Source organism: Morone saxatilis, unplaced genomic scaffold (genome assembly GCF_004916995.1).
Source record: "Morone saxatilis isolate NCDOM2014 unplaced genomic scaffold, NCSU_SB_2.0 Contig9, whole genome shotgun sequence".
NCBI classification, from domain to species: Eukaryota; Metazoa; Chordata; class Actinopteri; family Moronidae; genus Morone; species Morone saxatilis.
The window spans coordinates 17,634,594-17,638,061 of NW_023340268.1; positions in this window are offsets into that span (position 1 = coordinate 17,634,594).

Sequence of the window (3,468 nt, forward strand, 5' to 3'; positions counted from 1 at the left end):
TGTGTGTGTGTGCATTTTAGAGAGGGGAGGGGGCGGGGGGGCGGGATGGCTGGTTGAGGGCCTGAGGCGAACGTCCCCAACGCTTGCTGGAGGGAAGTCAATAATCATTAGTTTTCCAGGTGAGAGGTGCTCGGAGCATGAACCATCGACCTCTTTCTACCCTTCATGTCCGATTGGCTACTGCTCCATCATATATGTGTGTGTGTGTGTTTGTGCGTACAGCATATGTATACTCAGCTGCAAATTCATCCAAAAGTGGCAAGTAACTGAAATCCTCTTTTTTTTCCCATGTATGCTTTGACAAGGCTGCCCGTTAAAATGATACATAATACACAAGTAAATCCTTTAGATATCACATCTCAGACCCTATTTTATGCTCCACAGTCGTGTAGTGTAGCCATACTTTATAAGATTTTGGTGGCATCTCGACATGCTGAACCGCAGACTCCGTCAAATACATGCCACTCAGCCTCACAATCACAGACTGTATGTAGCCGCAGTAGTGGGCCAATCACATGTCACATTAAATCGCAGAACTAGATCTGGGTACAAAAAAAGGGTTAAATGCAGATATCGTTTGACTGGAGAATACCTTAAAGATATTGACAACCGATACCAACCCCAAGCATAAACAGACTGATAAACATGCAGGATGAAGACTCGATACTCAAATGTGGTTTGTGCGCTTTAAAGAAAGAATTTATGTTTTGTTTTTATGATACAAAAGGCTTCAGAGTTAAGGACTAGCTTATGCTTGGACGAACAGTATATTTGGAAACTTTTCTGGAAAGTCTTTCTTATAAGGGTGGCCTATAATATTAAGGTCAGTAATTTATGTATACTTTCTTTCAAGACAGTACTGGACAAAAAGGACCCGTATCCAGAAAGATCCAATGGTATACATGTTTGTGTATCTATACCCAGATCTGCAGATAATATTATATTATATAGAAATAAAATATGTCAAAGATCCAGTCTGTAATCTTCTGCATACTCTGCATTTTCATGGTTGTTCTAATATTTACCTGTTTGTAAGTAATCGTGTGAGTGTACGTGATGCAGGAAATGTGCAATAATGTTTAATTGTTATGTCGATATACAGATTTATCAGAAGCTTTTGTGTGTGTCTATGTGTTTATGGATCAAAGACTCAAAAACTCTACAGTGTGTGTCTGTGTGTGCCTCCCAGTGTATTTAGCTGCAGGTTAGTGGCCAGTGCATGCCTCTATTACTCACAATACTTCCTTATGGCAGCCTCAAGGATCCCTGGCTATGCACCCTGAGGCTACTGTTACGTCCACACCTCAAGCAACTAGCCGGTGGAAACCTACTGATTTTCAACGAACCGAGGCAAGTCCGCTGATTACTGATTGTTTCTTCATTTGTCTCTTCATTTGTGAGGGGAACTTAAGGCCTTGTGTGATACTGAACAACCTATATGGAGATTGCCTATTACTGTGTTTCAAGTAGCTAAAAAAGCAAAATGAAAACGTATTGACAGCTTTCAATACATCTGTTTTGTTAAATCCTTAAGGAATGGCACTGAACCAGGGTTAGACTAATGTGTAATGCAGTTTGTTTGAACACGTTTAATCTGTAATTTGTCAATGCTACACTTACTGTTGACTTAACCTGTAAACATTTGAACACAACGTGGTCATGAAGATTTCAGTGAAGTCTTAGGGTCATGTACTCTAAATAGGCTGCTTTAGGCTGTGATGAGAATAAAAAAACATGCAATTTATTGCAGTGTTTTGGCAAATAAAGAGACAAATATTACTCACAGAAATATTGCCGTCAGCCTTGAAAAACGTGTAGCCTCTCCAGCACTCTCCTTCGCACACCGAGTTACAGGATTGCCATTGTTGTTGTCGCTTGGTCCCTAAACGCCTCAGCATCTTGCCACCTGCAAAACATACAGAAAGAAATAGTAATTATCAAACCCTTTTTGTTTTTTTACAACCTGGCCTTTATTTTTGTAACTTCCCCCTTAAACGAAGTTTTCAGAAGAGAAAACGAAGTCTAACTTTTTTGGCCATTTTTGCTTTTATTCGACAGCTTCCAGTCGGAGATGTGGGGAAGGAGAGAGTATGATATAGAACAAAGGTCGCTGGGTGGAATCAAATCAGGGACATTGAGTTATATGGTCCAGTATGTGCCAACAGTCAATCTTGTTATTTAATCTGTCTGTAAACCGAAATTCGATTTTGCAGGCCGACATCCTGGTTCAACCTTGGCCTAAAGTACCTAAAAAAGTTGTGCAGGCACATACTGTAGTTTTTCTATGCAATGAAGGATTATAACCAACATTTCAGGTGTGCTTGCTTCCAGTTTCATTTCCAAACACTTGGTTTAGATAATATGGCTAAATGCGTGAACACTCTCCTTGCCCTGTTAGACTTAGTTAGTTAGTTTAGTGATGTCCCCTGTCAATAATGGAGACCTTTGGTATCTTGTCATTCTTTAATCAACAAATTTATAGCAGAACAACAGCTCTCAGTTTGCCTTTATGTGATATGACCCGGTCATGCATGGCGACATCACTCTGCATTACTTTTACCACCATGATTATACGTTAACTCAGCGGGTGATTGGATCAATTTGACCACAAGCAGGCACATTGATGTTTTTCTTCTTGACGACTGTACGATGTACAGTAAAAAAGCTAAAGGGGACGTATTGAATCGTCCCTGCATCCTTCTTTATTCCCAAATCGAGTTTGTCCTGTTTATTTGGTCGTATTCAAGATTTAATTTACTCCTCGCCACAGTCACCACATCTAATACCACAAGTTCACGTTCTGTTTGGAGAATTAACAAGCTGAGAGTGTATCTGTGTGTGTGTGTGTTTGAGCTTAAGTGTGACTCGCATGGGGGTGAGCTTGTGTATGTGTGTGTGTGTGTGGGTAAGTGTCCATGAGAGTATGAGGTTGATTAGTCCAGGTTTTAATGTGGTGTGGTCGACATAGCCTCGGGTCATTCAACAGGCCTATTGTGGGAGGCAGAGAGGGAGAGAGAGAGAGAGACAGAGAGGATGAAGATGAAGTGAGAGAGTGAAGAAGTGTGTGTGTGTTTCTGTCTGTGTGTACTGTATGTGTGTGTGTATGTTAATGTGTCTAATTAAAGGCGTAGGGGATCATGCTCTGGCACTGAGCTCTAGCAGCCGCCTGACGCAGATATGACCTCAGGCCATGGTCGTTCTCATACACACATACACACACACACAGCCACACACACACCCTGGCATACATATACACACAGTTCTAAGTCTCTTGCGTCTTGTCACACACACTTTGGTTTCCGGGGCTATCAAAGTGCTGAGTGCAAACTCTCTCCTGCAAAAACTGTCACATGTCGCCAGAGGTGTCTCGCTCCCTGCGGTAACCCTCTGAGCTCCTGGCACAAGAACAAGTCATTATTTCCATGGTAAAGGTCAGAAGCTCTGTCACCTGACTCTAAAGTGGAGCTG